This window comes from Lissotriton helveticus, chromosome 6, assembly GCF_964261635.1.
Source record: "Lissotriton helveticus chromosome 6, aLisHel1.1, whole genome shotgun sequence".
Classification (NCBI taxonomy): Eukaryota; Metazoa; Chordata; class Amphibia; order Caudata; family Salamandridae; genus Lissotriton; species Lissotriton helveticus.
In genome coordinates this window covers 323,608,777-323,631,921 of record NC_136067.1, presented here as the reverse complement: position 1 = coordinate 323,631,921, position 23,145 = coordinate 323,608,777, and positions in this window count along the sequence as shown.

Sequence of the window (23,145 nt, the reverse complement as noted above, 5' to 3'; positions counted from 1 at the left end):
ACGGCTCCTTACCCCCCTGCGCTGTCCAGCCCCACCCCACAAAACTGCCTCAGCACGGAAAAATAAAATGATAATAACAGCGCGTTATTATCAATTTATTTGTCCTTTTTTGTCCTCCTGAAAGGCAGTGGGGCAACGCTCCTCCACCCAAGGATAGGAGCCGCCTCTTGCGCAAATAGTGTGAACATCACTAACCGATGGACTGTGGAGAGGGTTTTCGGCAGCAACAGGAAAGAGAATCCCAAAGTACTTCAATAGAAAGACATTTTAATCATGGACATATTTTTTATTGCTATTCACGTTCATATCACAGGAACTGTTCTCAAAGCAGCAGCTATTTCAAGAGGTCCATCATACGAATCACTCCCACGTTACATCTTTTTTTGCCCGTTGTATATTGTAATAAAGCAACTCCTAGTGATATATGTACTTAATAATGATAAATTGTACTACCCTTTTCTGCAGTGCGGTTTATTATAGAGTCCACTATCTTTAAGCATATTCACACTTTGCAATTCTCTTCATAGAGTGACAAGATTGTGCTGGTCCAATTGTGCACCAAGATTTGCTCCACCTGATATGTAAAAATGATATTTACACTGAGTGACAAGTGTAAAAACAGGAATAACAATTGGTTGGTTTTTCTAAATGTGTGTGAAGAAGCAATGGCAATATTGCAATCTATATGAGCTGGTCTCTCGTGCTTGACCTGCCACAACAGTGGTGGATCTTCTCTGCAATGTCTGCAGTAGTTCTACATTCCTTTAAAGAGGTGGCCCATCATCGCGACCAGGCTGAAGTGATAAACTAAAGTATGCTTTTTGTAAATGGACTTTGGCGGGAGAATACAGTGGTCCCTTGGACTGCTGTATGCTTCCCCCAATTTTGAGACTACCCTCACAAGGAGAAATCTGTTCCCAGTGCTTAATTTGAGCTAGTGGGCTAGGTCACGGCATTTAATTGTCAACACCGGCACTTATGACAGCTGCCACATGGTGGCGCTGTTTGTGCAACTAAAAGCAGAGCAGAACAATAGTTGTTTTTTAATTCAATATAGATAAAAACAACTAATACCAGCCGCCCAAGCCATCCTTATAGTTTTGGGGGCCTTGAATAGTCTGAAATGTCAAACTCCTGCAGAGTGACGGTTAGGAGTTGTGTAGGTACTGTCATTGGCAGCCATGGCAGTGGCAAAGGGTGGTGCAGGCTGCGGTTGTCTCCTGAAGAGGGTTCTGGCACTTATTTTTTCACAAATTAAGCACTGTCTGCGCCTCATGAGCAGCATCAGCATTTCAAATTCAGTACTGTGTCCTTTAAGGAGGCGGTATGGAATCAATGCTTTATGACTGCAGCTGCAATTGTTGCAGCAAAGCACTGACATATCATTGTAGTTCCTAAGGATGCCCACTCCTCTCTTAGAATCACAACGTGTCACATGAAATTTCCGACTCCCAATGTGCTTTTGGTTGGTACTTTGCAACATGAGGTTGGACGTTCACAAAGCTTGTGATTTTGCAAACTGCAGGCTTTGCAATTGGAAAACCATTTAGTATATCAGGCCCCAGGTTGGGCAATCCAGCACATCCCGGGCCCAAGAGGATCAAGTTGCTCAACGAGAATTTGCAAAGTGCCTTTTGTTAGCAATGAAATAGTTTTAAACAGGACACTAATTTCAACAACGAAAAGTGGCAATGTGAGTGAAAACTAAAATATATATTGGAAAAAATACAAAATAGCCGGGCACTAGCTATTATCTAAGAATTGGAAAGAAAACAAGCATTGAAAAATACAATAGGTCTCGCCTTTGATTAAGTTAAAGTCATTTGCTTAGCTAATGGTATTGTTTAGCAAAGCAAATGGCTTTAACTTAATAAAAGGCGAGGCCTATTGCATTTTCAATGGTTGTTTTACACTTGAAGCCATAGTGAAATAAAGTCCTTTACACAGAATCACACAACGTCAGTTAACTGCAGAAGTTTGGATTAGGATGCATGATGGCAAGTAAAACAAGTTTTAAAAAAAACAAACACTGGGAGGGGGGAGGAGAAACACGAGAGACGGCCTGCGGCCGTCAAAGTGAAAGTTTTTGAGTGTAAGCTCACCCAGCAATTAGAAGGCACTGTGTCACACCGCAAGTAAAACAAGTTTAAAAAAGAAAAAAAACACTGGGAGGGGGAGGAGAAAAACGAGAGACGGCCTGCGGCCGTCAAAGTGAAAGTACGGCCGGCATTGCTGTGGGGAGGGGGGAGGAGAAATGCGACACGCCTGGATATAGTGTGAAGCAGCAGGGGCCTTTGAAGTGAAGCTTCACTTCAAAGGTGTGGGAGGAGTGCGGCTCGGCTGAGCCAGAGCGCACGCTGGGGGAAGCTTGTGGGGCGGAGTGGGAAGAGCTGCTGGGGAACAGATGGCTGGCGATTTGATGCTGTGCACGCGCATTTTAGGTCAATGCGCTTGCGCATTGACCTAAAAGCGCACGGGCACAGCATCAAATCGCCAGTTAGTTAAAGTCTGTTTAAGCCCCTATAGTCTTGCGCCGCTCAATGCGCATGCGCATTGACAGGTCTCGAGACCTAAAAAGAAAGCAGATAAGAATATGGTACCATGGAAAGTTTCCAAATGCTTGTCCATTAGAATTCTAAAATTGGGTTAACTAGCACTCTCTGACCAGCCTGCTGAATATTAACGCGAATTATTGATAACAGGGGCAGTTGTATTTAAGGAGGGGAAAAGCCTTAGCAGCCAAGGTGTTAATGCTTTGTTTCACTGAAAATAAACTATGGCATTCAAAGTGAATTTCTGAGCTGTAGATAAGGGGTGTAACAACGCCCTCTCCAGTCCCTATGGTGCAGTGGGCCCCAAATTTTCCAGGGGTCCCATCCCTTCAAGGGGCCCCACTCAGCCCCTGGCAAGTGAAGGCCTGTGAGATATGGGAGACTCAAGGAACCCTTTCCACATTCCGCAAGGGGGCCTCGACATTTTGTATTACACCACTGCTGTAGATGGCTTTTTCAATCTAAATGCAGAGGGTCTCTTCTGGGTGGCACACTTCCTCCGGAAATCATGGATGGGGTGTGGATACTAATCCCAAATCTGTCTGTCCTAGGCGGTTGGGCTGAAAGAGCACTGCTCCACACGTTTGACACGAGAAAGCACTTGGTGGTAAAATCCATTAGTTCAAGTCTAGGAATTAAATTTTGTGGCTTTCTCGGAAGATGGGAACAAATCCAGGTCCTCATTTATGGGTTTTTTTTTTGCCGTCGGTCAGAGCAGAATGTCTTGCTGCTGCACTGCCCTAGTGCAAAAGGAAAGGTCAGGAATGCACTGTATTTATTAGATTCAATGCATTCCTGTCCTTTTCTCTGCGATGGCACACAGTGGTCTGCCATGCGGCAAAGCAGGCACCTTTCCACCATGGTGCAAGGGTGCCTGCTTCATCGAGATGATTATTTTTGTGCAGGAAGGGAAACCTTCCTGTACAAAAACAATCACAAGAGGCTTTATCCTATTTCTATCTGTGTTGCAGAATGCAGCACCCATAAAAAGAGGAAAAACAAGGAGAAATAATGATATTTCTCCTCTTTGTGCCTCCTGAGGCGTATGTTTGTGGCGCCGCCTCAGACTTAAGATTTTTCGTAAATCTGGGGCAGTATCAAAAGCCATGGATGCTGCTGGGAACGCTCCCAGCAACACCCATGGAACACCCCTGATAGAGCGTCATGTTAATCTGAAATTTGTGGGGGTGCATCATAATCACCGATAGTCAGCACCCAATTTTCTAAAGTAATGTATTAACATGTAGTCATTAAAGCAGCATACATTAGTGCGAATAGAAATGTAATCATGTCATTCATGAAGATCAATGTAGTGTTTATTCGAAACTGTATTCTTGATGATGCATAATGAATTAGTTCACGTATAAAGTGATGCATTCGATTTAAACAGGCACCATGCTTCTTCTTGTTGCAGTTGCAAGGACATACATCTCGCTAGGCAGAATAACCCTTTTGTTTTAGGAGTTAGGATGGTAGGAGAAGCCGTCATGGGAGTGTACAGAAATACAGATATGATACTCTCAGCGGAGAAGGTGCCTGAGACGCAAGGACACACCAACGGTTTTTGGATGAAGTCAGAGTTTTGAAGGAAAAGTACAGAAGGAAGACCGGTCCGAAGGGGCGTGTAGAGGGTATGTTCTACTGTTTTGTGATTTTGTATTAGGGACAGTGCCCCTGAGGTTGGAGGAGATGAGGACTAGAGGGGAAGCTAGAAGGAGCATCTTAGAACGAGCTCTGTAGCTTTTGCTACTTACCTCTGCAAAGTGAGTGTACTTCTAAGGAAGTCCTCACTACTGACACCTTTTTCTCTCTTGCCTGGGGATAATGTTAAGTAGGGATGTGATTTTAGCGGCAGTGTAGGGATAGATTAATTCTTTTTCTTTTCTAGGCTAATGAAAACTAAAACAGAGATTGGAGCAATAATTGGATGCCTGATGCTTTTAGAATTAACTATTCTTCTTATTCCGAGTCAGATGAGGCTCCTGCGTAGGATTATGTTTGTATTAGTGGCCACTTATTTTCTTAACCTCTTGTTGAGGTGTTTGTATGCTCAGTTGTTCCTGGCTTTGTAATAAATCCCTTGACCTTTGATTTCCGAGTCAGTGATCCTTTTGAGTTACAAATTGAACAGGTTGATTATGTGGTAAAATTGGGTTTTTCCCCTTAACACTTCTTAGCAGATAATAAAGATCTAGTTGACCGAGGATTCTTAAAAATTGGTAAGATGAGATAAAAAAACATAAGAATCTGGCGTTATCACACACAGTTTTGTGTGTGAAATGGGCACTTATTTATAAGGCCATGAAAAGCCATGTAACGTAGCTTTACAAGGCCTTATAAATATGCAAGAGGCACATTACACCACATCAAAAAAATGATGCTCCGGCGGGGATTAAGTGCCAGTAGGGACTCATAAATGAGGCCCCCAATCTCTAGATGATTATGAGTGTGGTAGCTCAATCTCACCTCCTCCACTAAATTGTCATTGTCTGTTTTGCTTTGGTACACTGAATTTTGGCCTCTAAAAGCAGAAGCTTGTGATGCACACAGGTCCTAATGAACCCCATATTCATAGTCAATATCTTCTATTTTTGTAAGGAGAAGGAACCATTGTAAAATCTGGAGCTTGGAGATTAAATCTGTACTCTGAACACACAAGGGCCCTGATTACAACCTTGGTGCGAATTCTGTTTCTGGTGCAAACTATCAATATGCAAATCAGTACAACAATCCCTGGGTGAGGAAACCGTATGTTTGCACTATTTGCCAACATATCTCTGCTTGCTGAAGACTTTGGGCAAATAGCGCAGGGTGAGGAATTGTAAGGAATTGTGAATGGTCAAATAGCACAAGTGTAGATAACACATATGCACATAGCACCCAGCTTGCATCTGAAACGGAATTAACACCAAGGTTATAATCAGGGTCTAAAGGTGTAAATCATGCACAAATACAAATGCTTCTCCATAATTTGCATTCTTGAATACCGATAATTCATTGCAACCCTAAACGTCTTGAATGTGCATGAGCATTTGAGAACCTTACGATTGCAATGGTTCATCAGAGAGCACTTCTTCAACACAAATGAATGAATGCGCTCCTGCATTTTTTTTAATGCACATAAGGAGTGCAATTAAGCGTTTTTGATCAAAATGAGCTCTTGCTTGATTCTTGAATGGACTTGTGAGTTAAAGAAGTGCAAACAATTATTTTAGTTACCAAAAAAGTTGCATAGGAATCTATACATTTGAAAAATACAAAAATGAATTGTGTATTTGAATTATGAAATATGAAGTCTTTTGAACGGAGGAGACCAATTTGGCTGCACCCTTTGGAGCTCACAAAAATAGGAGATTTTGCCATTTAAAAATTCTGTCTCATGGGCCAGATGATGAAACTGTTGATACCCAATGGTTTCACCATAATCACTTAGAGATGAAAAGCCACATCAATAGTCAGGATTACAGTTGGAGACAACAATGACCTCCTAATTATTTTAAGAATTAATTTGGTCCTTAAACTCTCCTGGGAGTGAGCATTGGTATTATCCAGACTAAAAAAATTTAAAATTATGGAACTTGATCCCACAACCTCATGATCAGTGGAATGCAAAGTTGATGACAAATTATCCTAGCACTGAAAGCCAAGATACAAGAAGCAAGTGATCACACCCTGAGAAAGTATGCCATCTATTGTAATGAATCATTTAAAAAGGTTACTCCTTGCTCTATTATAAACACTTTCTTTGTAAAAAAAGTTCCAAGTTATTTTTTTCTGGGCCATTGAAAAAAAATCCAGACAAATTAGATGTTCTTCTATCTTTTCCTTTTTTCTCCATTTTTGTTGTCTTTAGCTTCCACATAGCAATCGTGCCCCCCCAACACGGTTGCTATGCAGGTTTTGGAGCCTGGCCATGCCTTCACTGAGTCGGGATGCCCCTAAAACGCGCTATGTATGATCTGCACCCACACCTTGCACCCAGTTATCTTGCTCACAAATTTCTGATAGATACATCTGCCGTGTGGATTCCTCACCTTGTGAATATCCCCCTGCGTCAGCAACATTCGGAAATTCTTTTTGTAGCTTCGCGCCGACGTGGACTCGGATGTCATAGAGGCACGGCATCGCTCGCGACTCCGCTGACGTCACCGACGCCTATATTAGGCCCACGCCGACGTGATGACATCAGTTCCCTTTTTTCCGCATCGTCGACGCTAACGGTTTTCTGGGATCATCTGTAGCCTTTGCTATAACTTTGTTACTTGCTATTTTTCTAGTCTCTTTGTCTTCTCTCTTTCGACATGACCTCGAAGAAGACCGGGTTTAAAGCCTGCGGAGAATGTGGCAAGATAATGTCCATTACAGATCCACATGAATGCTGTTTGTGGTGTCTGAGCTCTGACCTCGACGTCGAGGACTGCCAATCCTGCAGGAAGATGACACCAAAGGCCCTCCGGGAAAGAGAGGCAAAACTTCTTGTTGCCAAGTTTAAAGAAGGAAAGGAGAAGAAGAAATTAAGGTCACGGACTCGACGCTCGAAGTCAAGGTCTCGATCGAGGTCGCGATCGGATTCGTCCTCGGCCCATGCTTCAAGATCTTCAAAAAAGAAGCATAAAAAGAGAACCCATGAATCCCGACATCGATCGAGGAAGGAGTCGGGTTCCAAGCCGAAGTCGCAGGTGAAGCTGGTCGAGAAGGTGGTAGTATCTTCGGCTTCGGAAGAACAGGATGCCGAAGTTGAGGCGTCGCATGCGAATTCGCCGAGTTCGCCGAAGCAGAAAGCGGTTCCATCTCCGGACCCATCCCATCCTTCAGGTCGGGAGGATGAAGGTGAGGAGGAGGAGGTTGGAGAGGGAGGGGCTCAGCTGCCCGAAGGTCGTACGACTCCGGTGCACCAGCCCGAAGAATAGATCGACGTTGTTTCGACTCCACGCCCTCAAGAGCAGCCTGGGGGTTCGTACCCAACCTTCCCGGCTCCAGGTCAGGACCCTACGCATTTCCTGAATGCGATGTTCGGAATTTATTCAAGGGCTATGTATCCCTCTGGGGCTCCTGCTGGTCCCATGGGTCCGATGGCATATGGTCTGTGTCTTCCTCAATCCTATGCACCTGCGCCCTTTATGCCCTTTATGCCGGCTCCGACGCCGCATTGGCATTATCCGAATCCGGCAAGGCCTTCGACTCCGAAGCCATCGACGCCGAGATCGATGACTCCGATTCCTTTGACGCCAGTTCCATCAACTTTGATGCAGAACCCTGAGCGACGTCGTGGATCTCTTCCTCGTCCGACGTCGGGTTCGACGCCGGCTCCGTCGGAGTCGATTGCGGATCCGACGGCTTCGAATGTGAAGCAAAGATCAAGGCGTGAAGCCCAGAGGTTGATGGAGGAAGAAAGATATCGAGAGGAGAATCTGGAGGAGGGCGAACTACAGGAGTCTGAGGACCCTTTTAAGGACCTGACTGTAGCTAGTGGCCTCGAACTGTCCCCTGAATGGGACTTTGTTTCGGTTTCTGATGAGCCCTCAAAGGATGTGACGCCTTATCATGTGGTGATAAAGAAGGCTGCAAGTTTGTTGAACATTGCTCTACCAACTGCAGAATTTAAATCTAATCTGCTCACAGAGGTCCTTCACTCTCCTTCATCAGTGACTGAACCGTTGCTACCTTTTAATGATGCCTTAAAGGATCCAATTTTAGAGATTTGGAAAAATCCTGTATCAGCTCCTGCTGTATCTAGGGCTGTAGCTAGGAGGTATAGGGCAGCTCCTGAAGACCCGGAATTTTTAACCTCTCATCCTCTGCCGGAGAGTTTGGTGGTGCAGGCTGCCTGTTCCAAAAGATCTACGGGTGCATTTCCGCAGGTCCCAGCAGAAAAGGAGTCGAGAAAGCAGGATCAGGCTGCTAAAAAGGTTTTCTCCTCTGCCAGTATAGCTTTGAAGTCCACAAACGCAACATGCTTGATGGGGCGTTATATTCACACTCTTATGGACACTGTGAAACAGTTGGTGCCCAAGATACCTGAGGAGGATAGAAAAGACTTCCAAGAGGTAATCTCTGATACTCAAGCTGCAGCAAGGCAGGTTATTCAACGTGGATTGGACACGGCGGACTCTGTGGCGAGGGTCATGGGTTCTTCCGTAGCGACAAGAAGAGCTGCATGGCTGAAGTCAAGTGAGTTTTCCACAGATGTCCAGGCGGCGTTAATGGATCTTCCATTTAACGGGTCTGGATTGTTTGGAAAAAAGCAGACGCTGCTTTGGAACGCTTTAAAGAGAGCAGGGCGACAGCAAAGTCGTTGGGCCTTCTGACCAGGGGCACTTTTGGAAGATGTTCAAGAGGATTTAGCAGATCTTCTTTTCGAACCTATAAGTCAACCCAGCAGCAGCCACAGCAGCAGCAAAACACATTGTACAGATCTTGTAGAGGCAAGCAAAGGGCCCGAGCTCGGGCAGTCACGCTTCCTCCTCTTCCTCCTCTTCCTCATCCCAGCCCCCAGCCACCGCAGCAAAGCAGCCCTAGATCCGCCATTCCGGATCATGTGGGTCCAGTGGGGGGTCGGCTTACCCATTTCCTACGAGATTGGGAATTGATTACATCGGATCTTTGGGTTCTCAATCTCGTGGGCAATGGGTATGCTCTTCCTTTTCGGGAATTTCCCCCGAACTATCCTCCTTGCCAAGGTTATTGCTCGGAGGACCACCTGCTTCTCCTGCAGGAAGAAGTCCTGGCACTGTTTCAAAAAGGTGCGATAGAGGTGGTTCCAGAGCAGGAAAGGGGTCAGGGGTGCTACTCCCGGTATTTTCTGATCCCCAAAAAGGATGGCAGGCTTCGGCCAATTCTGGATCTCAGGATCTTGAACCTTTACCTGAAACAGGAAAAGTTCAAGATGCTCACTCTTGCACAGGTTCTTCAAGCGCTGCTAGAAGAAGACTGGATGGTGTCGATCGACTTGCAGGATGCGTATTTTCATATTCCCATCTTGAAGTCACACAGAAAGTATCTCCGTTTTACGGTTGGGTCGCAACACTACCAGTTTGCGGTCCTTCTGTTTGGTCTTACTACTGCGCCTCGAGTCTTCACCAAGGTGATGGCAGTGGTGGCAGCACATCTCAGGAGGTCCAGGATACCTGTATTCCCGTATCTGGATGACTGGCTGATCAAAGCGGAGTCGCCGGAGAAGGTACTCCATCATCTGCAAGAGACAACTCAGTTGTTGCACAAGTTGGGTTTTTCGATAAATGTACCCAAGTCTCACCTGGTGCCCTCCCAGCGCAACCTGTTCATAGGTGCAGTGCTGGACACTACTGTTTGTCGTGCATTCCCTTCACCTCAAAGGATTCGCGACATTCAGGAAATTATTCCTTTGTTCTACAATGGAGCGGTCGTTCCAGTCCTGAAGGTTCTTCGTCTGCTCGGTCTGATGGCTTCTTGCATTTTGTTGGTCAACCATGCACGCTGGCACATGAGGGCACTCCAGTGGTGCCTCCGCAGGCAGTGGTATCAGCACAACGGAGATCTCAGGGAGTCAGGGAGGATCTCCAGAGAAACTGCAGCGGATCTGTCTTGGTGGGGCGTGGAGGGCAATCTGTCGCAAGGAAAGCCTTTTCAACTTCCTCCATCGGTGGCCACGGTAATAACGGATGCATCCACTCTCAGGTGGGGTGCTCATCTGGGGGATCTGGAGGTCAAGGGTCTTTGGTCTCCAGAGGAAAGGTTGCTTCACATCAACCTTCTGGAATTGCGGGCGATACGTTTGGCACTCAAGGCCTTCCTCCCTTCCATTCGCGGTGTGTCAGTGCAAGTCCTGACGGACAACACGACCGCGGTACATCAACAAGCAGGCAGGAGTGGGGTCGCAGTGTCTCTGCAGAGAGGCTCTACGTCTACGGTCCTGGGTTCAGGACCATCAGATTTGTCTGATGGCAAATCATCTGGCCGGAGTTCAGAACGTTCGTGCAGACAGTCTCAGTCGGCAGTTCTCTGCCGACCACGAGTGGAGGCTTCATCCGGAGGTAGTTCGTAACGTCTTTTGTACGTGGGGGACTCCTCAGGTGGACCTTTTTGCCACTCAAGAGAATGCTCACTGCCCATTATTCTGCAGTCTCCAGTATCCGATGTAAGGAGCCTTGGGGGACGCGTTTCAGTTGAGTTGGAGCTCGCAACTCCTTTACGGGTTTCCTCCCATACCTTTGATTCCTCGGGTTCTGAGGAAAATTCGCCAAGATCGGGCCCAAGTCATATTGGTCGCCCCGGATTGGCCAAGAAGGGTATGGTACTCAGACCTTCTCCACATCTCCTCTCACCCGCCGCTCCGTCTCCCTCACAGGGCAGATCTCCTCTCCCAGATGGAGGGGCAGGTTCTACACCCCCACCTCCAGACCTTACACCTTCATGCCTGGAGATTGAACGGGGCAACCTGAGTTCTTTTTCTCTCCCGCCTGACGTGGTGGATGTCATCTTGTCAGCCAGGCGTGACTCTCCTAAGTCCATCTATTCTTATAGGTGGTCAAAATTTGTCGTTTGGTGTGGGGAGAAATCTATAGACCCTTTGAGAGCCCATTTGTCTGATGTTCTCCAGTTTGCCCTTTCTCTGGCGCAACAGGGGCTTGCTGTTGCCACAGTGAAGGGCTATCTTTCAGCGCTGTCGGCATTTCTCTGTTTGCCTGACCAGTCATCTCTTTTTAAATGTCCTGTGGTTTTAAGGTTTTTGAAGGGCCTCACGAATAAGTTCCCTCCTACTCCTTTTATTGTGCTTCAGTGGGACTTAAATATTGTTTTGACCTTTCTGATGGGTGCTCCTTTTGAGCCTCTTCACAAATGTCCTATGAGGCTTTTGACTCTTAAGACAGTTTTCCTCGTCGCAATAACCTCGGCAAGGAGGGTAAGTGAGCTTCAAGCTCTTAGTTCCAAGCCCCCTTTCTTGTCCATTCATGCTGATCGAATGGTTCTTAGGACCAGGGCTGCTTTTCTGCCTAAGGTGGTGACTCCTTTCCACCTTGGTCAATCTGTTACCCTCCCTACCTTTTATCCTCCCCCACACCCTTCCAAGGAGGAGGAGAGATTACACCGTCTGGACCCCAAGAGGGCGGTGTCTTTTTATCTGGACACATCTAAAGACTGTCGGTTGGATGACCAGCTCTTCATTGGCTTTGCTGGCTGCAAGAGAGGAAGAGCGGTCCATAAGAGAACTTTATCGAGATGGATCGTCCTCTGTATAAAGATCTGCTACTCTTTGGCCGGTAAGGAACCACCAGAGGGTATAAGGGCTCATTCTACAAGAGCTAAGTCGTCAACCTCTGCATTGGCTAGAGGTGTTCCTGTAGAGGATATTTGTAGGGCGGCAACTTGGTCTTCCCTCCACACTTTCGCGAAGCATTACTGCTTGGATTCCGAGGTGAGGAGGGACGGTCACTTTGCACGCTCTGTTCTCCAGGATTTCTTGGTCTAGAAGAGTGGACACCCTCCTCCGGGAGTGGGGACTGCTGTGGGACTCTATTCACAAGGTGAGGAATCCACACGGCAGATGTATCTATCAGAAGAACAAGTTACTTACCTTCGGTAACGCTTTTTCTGGTAGATACAATATCTGCCTGTGGATTCCTCACTGACCCACCCGCCTCCCCGTTGTCCACTCTTCTATGCCAGTGTTTCTATTATGTATTTATTTTATTGTCAAATGTTTTATTGCATTTGCTTCACACTGTGTGTGTTACCTTGATATTTGTACTGTGTATACTGTGTATATGTCTACTGTCATTGGTCCGTCCGTGTGCCTCGAAGGCACGGAAAAAAGGGCGGAACAGATGTCATCACGCCGGCGTGGGCCTAATATAGGCGTTGGTGACGTCAGCGGAGTCGCGAGCGATGCCGTGCCTCTATGATGTCCGAGTCCACGTCGGCGCGAAGCTACGAAAAGAATTTCCGAATGTTGCTGACGCAGGGGGATATTCAGAAGGTGAGGAATCCACAGGCAGATATTGTATCTACCAGAAAAAGCGTTACCGAAGGTAAGTAACTTGTTCATCTCACTGTACGTCTCCTTCTCCCATATAACAGCAGGCTTTCAATGCAGATGATAGCTTCTGAACATGCCCCAGGGTTCTGAAATGCAACTTTTGGGAGTTTTTTCTTTTTACACTTTTTTTTAACCCATTTTATCTCATTTCCAGGTCATTTTCCACTACTCAGGGGTATCTAGTCATTCCCCTGCTGGAATTGAGGAGTGCCCTCTGTGCTCTCAATTCACCACCGAGCGATATTTTTTTCGCAATATATGATGGTAGTACTTAAAGGACGAGTGTCCCACCACTCCCATTGTCTAATAGCTATAACAGCAACAAGTTGGCCACGCAAGATGGCCGCTGAATAGGAGCTCTTACTCAGAGCTCCCGGTTTGGGATTACCTTATCGGTAGATATCCCAGCGATAACCAAGCAATCTAACATCAACTATCATTTATCTACCTCAATCGACATTCACCCAGACGTAATAATGATTTTGATGCCACATAACTGCAAAAACGCTCTCACAGGATCCATAGAGCCTCAACTCGTCTGTAGCGGCTCTCTCAACAGGGTTATGCTCCCCAGGATAGACGACCCTCGTCCCCTCGCTGGTCACGATTGAGGCGATCTCCTGCATCGGACGTGCCCCACCTTCGTGATTCACGCCGCCGTTTGATGCCTGGCACTGAGGTGCCCTCCCACCGCACATCCCCAGGCCACAGGGTGAAACGACCGCAGAGAGGACAAAGCGGTTCCCCCTTCAATTTGCATGCCGCTATGCCTTGCCTGGCATGAACTGATCCCCATGCGGCTGAAATCCTCAGCCTTCTTGACCCCCGCCGCTGTTCCGTGGAAAAGTCAATATATGCCGTTCTACCCCCTTACGGTCATCCCTGGCCACGACTGCAACCTTCAGCCTGGAGCATGGAGCCATTGACAATGGCGGTTGGCCCTAGGATCACCTCTCGGGCTACTCTTTGGCTCTCGTTGGCTGTCTGAACACGAACACAATAGCAGCTCGACTTCCGTTACAAAAGGCCTCGAACGGAGCCCCCCTGATGAGCGAGGATGGACTCGCTGGTCTCTGCAATTCTTTCCCCCCTGGTGGGCCTCTTAGGATGCATCGGCTCTCCTGCTTGGTCTTTGAGCCCCCCTGCCCACCGCCACGATCAGGCCACCGACAATCTCTGTGCAGTTGGTGAGGGTCATTAACCTGACATCTTGCATTGCATCTCAGCCCTGGTAAATGATCCTTCCTGCCCCAAGCCGCTCAGCTGTTCGGATTCCTTGCTGGGGTTGATCTCCGGTCCTTGAGGCGAGTCAAAAGGTGGCGGATCGAACTCCATCAACTTACTTATTTCCTTGCCAATATTCTGTGATGAGCCACTGACCTGGATGGGCGATCTGCAGGCCGCTGGTTCCCCGCTGCCTCGATCGGCCGCTCTTGCCTCCCTGCCTGGACGTAGGCAGCTTAACCTGGGGTGAGTCACTGGGAGAACGGCTGGGACTCCAGGCACGACTTTTAAGCCCATTGTTCCTGTTCCCCCTCCCACCACCGTCTCCTCTGGCCCGGGAGGGGTGTTGGCTCTTCCGCAGATACCTCGACCCTTGCTATGTGATCATGGGCTCATTGCTGTTTTGCCCTGATTTAAATGAGGTTTCTTTGCCTTTTTCACCTCCGCGAACTCTGTTGCTTGCTTTTTTGCACCCCTCCATTTTGTGAGGTCACTCTTTCCCTAATCCTGGTGAATTCACAAGATGGTGTCTCGAGATGGAAATAAAAACAAACAAAGGACCCTACTAACTTTCCTTGTTTTCAGAAATTGAGGTAGGACTGCCCTACCTTTACTGGATTTTTAACTACCTCGATTAGATACTAGGCCCACCCTAACCCCACCTGGAAAAAAAGAGGTTATGTTGATGCTTACTAACATTTAGTCACTATTATTTCGTTTACCTGACCTTCATTTTATTCCTTCACTATTATCCTGTTGTCATCTGATTATTTGTTTATTATTATAAATAATGAGGCTCTAGCGCTATCTTCTGGCCCTCTATCACACCCCTACCAGACAAATAATCCTTTTTTACTTTTATTGAACTGGTCCTCTGATTCATCCTTTTTAGTAACTTAAATTGTGTGCATCTTGTTGATCTTCTTCCTGCATGCTATTATCCTCTAGCCTACCCAAGTTCAATACTTTAAGTGATGCTCCTTGCGATTCACCACTGCGTTACGCCACAACCATCTAGTCGTACGTAATTGTTACTGTAATGGTTCTGAAACTGTAACTGCTACCCTAACTTCCTCCCACTCTCTCACTCACTGTATTGTTAATCTATGCTCTTGTAGCTTGTGACCCACTGCCCCCCCTTCTTATTAGTACTGATCACTTGCCTGGCCACCAACCTCTGCCTCTCTCCACTCTCTTTTTGACTACCTTCCAATCCTTAATATCCCCCCGCCCCCTCCCTACCACCCCAACCCGGATTCACCGCTGGGATTCCCTAAAACGGACTCCTCCCCCCCTCCCCACACCCTCGCCCTCCGCGATCTTATCCAAACCTCCATCTTCCAATCTTCTCCCTCCCTCTTTGCCAGCCCCCTTACTCTCCCCAGATAAACCTCACCATCATGTCCCACCTCAATACCACCATATCCCCACGCCCCTCCCATACCCTAATTGACAAACCCCCCACCCTCACCAAACATGGACCCAACTCTTGGACCATTCCATACCCTCCCAGCCTTACAAAAAATGCCAACAAGAACTTTAAGCATAAATTCCTAATCAAACATCCTGAAACCCTAATTGAGGACAATTACCACAGCCCCCCATCAAAACGAACTATATTTTCTACACCAAACGCCCCTCCAAATGAAAGAGCACCTTTTTACAACACCTTCCAATATCTAGCACTATTAAAATCCCCCATGGTTACAAACTTTCCACCTCTCCTACCTTTATTTTTCCTGGTGAAATTACTATTTCCATCTACAAAACTGGAAACATCCTGATTCAAGCCTCAGAGCAGCACCTCACAATGTTTGAACTCCTCTTCAACACCCTTTCTGACCAACTATCACTACCTACTCCTCCCCCTACACCCTCTCAGCCCCAAATCCCCTCCGCACTCCCCACAGCCCCCAAACTCCTAACCCTCCCCCTCTCCCTAATGACAATCCCAGTACAACAACTCCCACTCTGTCAACTTCACCTGAACTCTCCCCTGTTTCAATCCTCTCCCCCCTCCTTTCACCAACGCCCTCCCACGGCCCCTCCCAACTCTCCTCCGCCTCCCAGAGACAAATTCCACACCCCCTTGACACTCCTACCCATAACGAAACATCCCTCTCCCTAACTCCCCCTGCTCCTGTAATACACTCCTGCAAACCCCCATGCTTCCTAATAACCATCCACCTTCAGCGCACTCTCACCCCCCTAGTAGCCCTCCTCCCCCTCCAAATCACCCCATAACGACCTTAACCCCTCATTTCCCTGCCCCTTCCTCCACAAACTTCACTTCCACCCTTGACGTCACCTCCACATCCCCACTCATCCCTCACACTCCCCCCCACCCCTTTCCTCTTTCCTCCCCACTTCCCACCAGACCGCCACTCTCCATGCCCATCCCCCCCAATACTGGCCCACACACCCCTCCCCTCCCCTGGCCTTCCATACGCCTCCTTCAAACTCAGAACCACCCTCATTACCTCCCCTGATGAATTGCCCTCTCCAAGCTTCCAACCCTTTCTACCCCACTACTCTGTCCCAAACTCCTCCTCCACACCAGCCAATCCCACTTCCCTCCTCTCCAACCTCAGCCTGACACTTCGTAACTTGGACTACAATCTCTCTACCCTGGCTACTGAACTTAACCTACTCAGAAAAGATTTCAATCGGTTCAAATCCTACAAACCCATAGCGCCCCCCTCCTGGCCCCCCGCCCCATGGACCAGCCATCAAAAACCCCCATATCCCAAGCATTGGTCAACAACGCCTCTCCTCCCCCGCTCCCACAGACCCCTCCGAACCGTGAATACCTACTCTGCCCACGACCTCTCTGCCCTCTGCAATGCATACCTCAATATTTCCCCACCTAAAGATACGTCCCCCTCTCACTCCAATATTCCTGTGATCTGGGGGACTAGCAGAATCACTGAGTCTCCAAAATCCCCTAGACCCCCCCCCCTCAACTCACCAGCATTCAACTTCTCCATGCCCCTATCACCATCACCAAACCCCTTACCTGCATGCTCGTAAACTGCCGCTCGGCTGTCCGACATGCAACCAAAATCTCAGAAACCATTCTTAAAGAAGATACCGACATCGCCTTCCTCACTGAAACCTGGCTCAAAGACCACTCTACACCCATCCTTGACCTTCTAGCCCCCCCTGGCTACTCTGTTCTCAGGAAAGACAGACCTAAAAAAATTGGGGGAGGTCTAGCAATCATTTTCAGAGAAGAGCTGCAACTCTCCCCTATTACTAACACTGACGACACAACTTTTAAATACTTAGGAGCCGAACTTAAAATGAAAAGCTCCCCCCCAATACGACTTCATAACATCTACCACCCTCCTGGTGAACCCCTTCCCTTTGTCGAAGAACTATCGGACCTTCTAACTAAATCGCTACTTTCCAACTCTAAAAATATCTTCCTTGGAGATCTTAACCTTCACTGGAACGAACCTGATGACCCTGCAATCAACCTTCTTAATAACCTTCTTGAGATCACCGATCTCAAGCAACTTTGCCACTCCCCAACCCACACCAAAGGTGCTACTCTAGACGCCATCATCTCCAACCCTGATCTGACATCCTTACCCAACATCATCCCCATTGACCACCACCTCATTTTGTTCACGATCTCCCCCACAACCCCACTCGCATCTATAATAAACAATAAAACTACAATTGTGGCTAGAAATCTTAAGCAAATCCCTCCCGGCGCACTGGAACATAAATTCCAATCCCAACTCAGCCTCACCCCACCCTCTTCAAATGCAAATGAACTCACTGAGCACTTTAACAAAACTCTCTCTGAAGTTCTTGACCAACTTGCCCCTCTGAAAAGTAAAACGCAAAAAATGCCCCCTCTAAATCATGGTTCACCCTAGATCTTAACAAAGAAAGACGCTCACTGAGACTGGCAGAAAGAACCTGGAGACAACACCCTTCCCCATCCCATCTGGCTCTCCTCAGAATTGCAAGATCCTCCTACAAAAAACACATCTTTTCGGAAAAAGCATCATTCTTTCGTCTACAACTCTCTCGTGCCAAAAACAGACCTAAAGAACTGTTCAACATTATTAGAATTCAAACATCACCTGCACCCCTTAACCCGGTGGCCTCCACTAAAAAATGTGAAGAAATTGCCAACTTTTTCTATGAAAAAATCGCTAAAATTGACTGTTCCTTCCTCGATACCAATCCCTCGCTCAGCCCTCAAATCCCCCTTGATACTTCACCTTATCCACCCCTCCCTTTGAAAACACCCCCGACTCCCACACTCCTCTTCCCATCGCACCCCCCTGAGTCCCTCCCCACCACCCTACTGCTTAAAAACAACGCCTCATGGCATAATTTCCACTCCGTTTCCGAACGGGAAGTCTTCAACATCCTAGCCAACCTCAAACCATCCTCCTACACTAATGACCCTCTCCCATCCGCACTCATCCAAGATCTCAAACACATCATTGTCCCCTGTTGGACCAACATCATTAACGCCTCCCTCTCAACAGGGAGTGTTCCCATCTCCCTTCAACTCGGTCAAATCACTCCCATTCCCAAAAATCCCAAGGCTGACCCCAATGACCCTAACAACCTCTGCCCTATCTCCAACCTCCCTCTCCTCTCCAAAGCCCTCGAAAAATGCACCCTTCTCCAATTGGACAAACACATCGACACATTCAACCTTCTCGACCCCCTTCAATCTGGCTTCCGCAAAGGTTGCAGCACTGAAACTGCACTGCTCAACATAGTCGACGATATTCACCTAGCCCTGGACAAGGGTGAGTCCTGCCTACTCATCCTCCCCGACCTCACTGCTGCATTTGACACAGTTTTCCACCCAACCCTACTCAATACACTGAAAGATTGCTTCGGTCTTAATGGCCCTGTCCTTAACTGGTTCACCTCCTACTTCCAACATAGAAGACAACAAATCAAAATTCAAAACTGCCTATCCAGACCAACTTCGGTCTCCCTAGATGTCCCTCAAGGATCCATCCTATCTCCCGCCCTTTTCAACCTCTTTATGGAACCCCTTACCCTTATACTTAAACAATCTAAAATCAACTATCACCTGTACGCTGACGACACCCAATTGTACTATAAAATAAAATCCCATGCCGATATCCTACACCTTAACTCTGCACTAACCAAGATCCAAACCTGGTTCCATAACAACCATCTTAAACTCAACCCCAACAAAACTGAGATCATCCTCTTCTCTCCCAAAGCCAACCCTCTCCCCATCCAAACATGGATCGCTGACCTTAACGCCCTTAACTGCTCTCTCTCCCTCGCCGAATCTGTCAAATCACTCGGCATCACCGTTTCCAATAATCTCACACTTAACTCCCATGTAAAGAACTCTGCAAAAAGTGCTCTATTCACACTCCGGCATCTCAAAAAAATCCAAAATCGATTACGGAAACGCCCTTCTCTCTGGTACACCCAAATCTACCTTGCCCCCATTAAATCCGTCCTCAACCTCTCAGCCAGACTCACAACTAACTGTAAACGTTGTGTCCGCATCTCCCCTGCCCTCAAGTCCCTCAAATGGCTCCCCATCGAAGGCAGATCCTCCTATAAAATTGCCTGTATTACACACAAAGCCCTTTACCAGAAGACCCAATCCTACCTCTCAACTAAACTTAACAAAGCTGGCTGTGCACAAACATTAAGAAGCACCAACACTCTTCTCCTCATACCCCCACTTCTCAAAAAAACGCCTCGAAATCTGGCTCCTTCTCTGGCAAGGCCCCAACTATCTGGAACGCCCTCCCCATAGACCTTCGATGCAACCCCTCCTATTCTAGCTTCAAAAGAAACCTCATAATTCACTTGCTCACAAAATTCTGGGGAAATTAAAATTAAAGCCCTGATTTCCTTTCTGAATATTCTCCTCCTTCCTCCTCTTGGCAACTCCGCCTTCCCCTACACTCTCACCCCCCCACCTGACACCCTGCACACCCCCTACCCTTTACTTTACCCACCCCTCCTTACTCTGTTCCCCTGAGTCCTCCTGCCACGCTGTAAAATTACTATTTGTAACAACTTACTAGTTCTTTCAATTGGTTCTGTTTATCCTATATGTACTCTTCTCTCTATGTACTCTTATTGGTTCCCTATATTTTCGTCTGACCGCCTGTATAATTTGTCTCATTTATTGCTATTGTTGTTTCTCTTGCTGATAACCATTGTTGTTGTACAGCGCTCTGATACCCTCGGGTGGAGCTACCGCTATATAAAACATTCAAAATAAAATTAAAATAAATAAAAATTTTGGAAATGTTTGAGAACCAAACTCGCGTTAGGAAGAACAGTTGCTTCCATTAATGAGATATGTTTTTCACTTCACAATCGCTTTTGTTTGCAAGTGTTGTTGAACCTAGTTGTCTAAATAAATGATTCGCCCTGTGAAGCCAACCTGACACTTTTGTGTAATGTAAATATTTCAAACACTGCCCAAAACTTTAATGAAAACAAGGAAATGGCTTTTTCTATCCATAAATTCCTGTTTACAATTGTTCTATAATTCAATAGAGCAGTTTTTGTTTTAGCAGAGATCAAACATTCTCATAGGACATAAAATGGGAAATGCTACTTTCGCAGTACCCTAAATAACTTTGGGTCTGATCTAGGCTTTGGTAGACTGAGTAGTGTTTGAGAGAGAGCATAATCTCTGTCGCCTCAATGTTTCAACAGTACTCCACCCGTCAAATTTAGAGAGGACTGCTTGCCCAGCGCTCATCTCTGTACCTTGAAAGGAGGTCCCATCACAGCAGGTCCCTTCAAGATACAAAACGTTTGTTAGACGTCCATCATCAGTTTTGAAGATTGTTCACCAAACTTTTATTTCTTTTTCCAGAAACAACCTTACAAAGCCTGGGTTTGTTTCTGAAAAAATAAAAAGTAATGGCCCCAACACCTGTTTATCCTAGGGAGTATGGTTTGGTATTTGTTTTTTCTAACCCTCACCACTAGATTTTACCTGGAGATAATGGAGAGGAAAAAGGGCACTTCACCTTTAAAGGACATTATATCATGCACCCGAAATAGGGTGGCCATTGTAATAGCCTTCCTCCAGCTGACCATATTCCGTCGGGCTATCAGAGGAAGCTTTCCATCAACTGAGCCAATGAGGACTCCTTCAATGGGAAGCTTAAGGTCCGCACGTCTCTAATTGAGGTGGACCAAGGGTTTGTTGGAGAAGGTAATCTGCTGTGTGTACCCTCTCCAACAAATTCTAAATCTGAACCTCTGCTTTTTCTTGATGGATCTGCCTGAGTTTTAATATAAACGTTCGGAGCTAAAAGCATCAAGTATTACATTTTGTGCAGTTTCAAAGTTAAAGCTGTAAGCAATAAAAAAAAATAATCTCCTCTGAGCGTTTCAAGTTAATCAAAATTACAAAGACGCAGGTGTTGGTGTGCAAACCTGTCCTAAATGATCATACCAAAGATGCACCAACAGCTGGGACCTGGAGCGGTGTATTCCCGATACAGACTTGTGATTGATTGATTGATGGATTGAGCATGGACTTGTGACTTCTGTTCAAGTTAAATAGCCAATGCCGAAACATTCTCATAAGAATGCCAGTCAACTACTGTCATTTAAACTTTTACATAAGGATACCATAAAGTAACTATAGGCCACAAGTTATAGTTTCTTGACATAAGTATAACTATGGGCAAGAAGAAGACGGGGAGAGACGCGGAAGCGAATTAGCATCTTCCCCAGCATTTGTTTTTTTAGAAAAAGAATCCTATGGTGCTTGCACCGGAGGATCCTTTAAACCCTCCCCAGTGTCAGCCAATGGCCAACTGACACACCAGGGAGGGTGTGCATGTGTCGACCATTGGCTGACACCCACACGTAAGTGGTTAAAAAAACACACTTCCATACATCATATTAAACACGTTTCAACTGTAATTATGTTAACTCATCATTTGCGTACTGGATCCAACATAAAAATCGTTTCTATTCATCATTAACTATTTCACAAAAATATAGCTTTGGGAAAATGCTTCCACATCACATCTATTCATTTAGTATTCTCTATTGCTATCACTTAAATACATAAAATATTCCCATATCATAGGAACTCATTATTCTATTGAGGTACAATGCAGCAAAGAAAGATAAAGTCAAATTTATGGGCAGGTATTGATAATTTTTTCCTGTGGGTCTAGCACATCAGTCTCCTAACAAATTCAGACAAAGTATACTGGTGCAGTACAAATAGCCTGTAAACATTTCTAGTGCTTCGAGTATGTTATTGTTCTGTTGTCTGTTACTAGAATGTAGCTTGATTGTCTTTCACACAGTAATGAACACCATCATGGATCATATTTAGAAGAGACACCAAAAGCAGTACTAGGTGTTGCATGTTGAAGGGTGAGTTGTCCGCATTAAAAGACAAAGAACAGCAATCACATTAGTGTCACCACTGCAACAGGGCAGGCACATGACAATGACAAAGATGACAATGCCTTGGGAGCTTTAGGTCTGAGTTAGTGTGTGAGTTTAGGAGAGAAATTAGAGATTTGAAGGCAGATTGCTTTGTGAGGATTGATGAATAAATAAATATTTCAATAAGACTGAGGATGGATGGCAGAATGAGTGATATTGGGAGGTTGGATGGATGAAAGAGAGAGTGACGGTGGATGATGATGAGTAGATAAACAAGTAAGAGTTTGGTGATAGCTGAATGAAATAGAGATGGTCTGTGGTCAAATGTCTGTTTTGTAATTGCCTGTTGGTAGTTTGACAGTGCTTCTATGGTTGCTCGATGTGCTCTTTGAGCTTCTAGGCGTTATCTTCCAACCCTGAGAGATGACACACGTGTAATGAGAAAGTCCGTAGATCAATCTCATGGGTGAAAATGAATTTCAAGCCGTCTTCTGGTGGCAGCTCAAGTTGATTTATTAATTTGTTACAGATTTAAGCAAGAGTTTTCTCACACTCATGGTGTGTGACTATGAAGGGTGCAGCTGACATGTGTTTTGCTCTTGTGCGTGTCACTATTGATCTTTCTTAAGGCAGTTCTCATAGTGTAAAAAGATGCTGTCACCACATCACATGGAAAGTCCAGATAAAGGAGCATTTTAGATTTTGATCAGTTCCTTTTCATTTCTCCTGCCCCCCCCCCCCCGGGTTTGGGGGAGATTGATTTTTGAGCCTTGCCTCCAGAATTGTTTGTGGCAGGGGTGGTGTCCAGGGACCACTAAGGGCGGCATTGGTTGATAGCTTGGGGCTTCAAGGGTGGGGTAAATTCATTTTGACCCCTCCTTTGTTCTTTGGAATCACAGCGTGCGGGTCAGTAGGGAAAGTGTCAACATTTTCCTCTCTCCCACC